This window comes from Sinocyclocheilus grahami, unplaced genomic scaffold (genome assembly GCF_001515645.1).
Source record: "Sinocyclocheilus grahami isolate Dianchi unplaced genomic scaffold, SAMN03320097.WGS_v1.1 scaffold563.1, whole genome shotgun sequence".
In the NCBI taxonomy this organism is placed as follows: Eukaryota; Metazoa; Chordata; class Actinopteri; order Cypriniformes; family Cyprinidae; genus Sinocyclocheilus; species Sinocyclocheilus grahami.
In genome coordinates, this window is record NW_015505742.1 from 378,377 (window position 1) to 378,681 (window position 305).

General features: G+C 14.8%; 1 protein-coding gene across 1 annotated transcript in view; it reads right to left on the bottom strand.

Moving 5' to 3' along the window:
* Window positions 1-305, bottom strand: part of LOC107556266 (receptor tyrosine-protein kinase erbB-4-like) — a 153,550-nt gene that overhangs the window by 34,119 nt on the left and 119,126 nt on the right. The window lies entirely within an intron of this gene.

Genomic DNA, 305 nt, shown 5'->3' on the forward strand with positions numbered 1-305 from the left:
CCCCCCCCCCCCCCCCCCCCATAATTAAATTTAAATTAAATATATTTTTGACAAATACATTCCTGAAAATACTTCATAAATAAAATAAATAAACAAATGTACATTATCCATTGCAATAAATACATTAAATTAAATTAAATAAAAAATACATTAATAAATAAATTAATAACTTAATAAATCAATTAATAACTTAATAAATGCATTCATTAAAAATAAATAACTTAATAAATACATAAATTAAAAATAAATAAATAAATAAATAAATAAATAAATAAATAAATAAATAAATAAATAAATAAATAAAT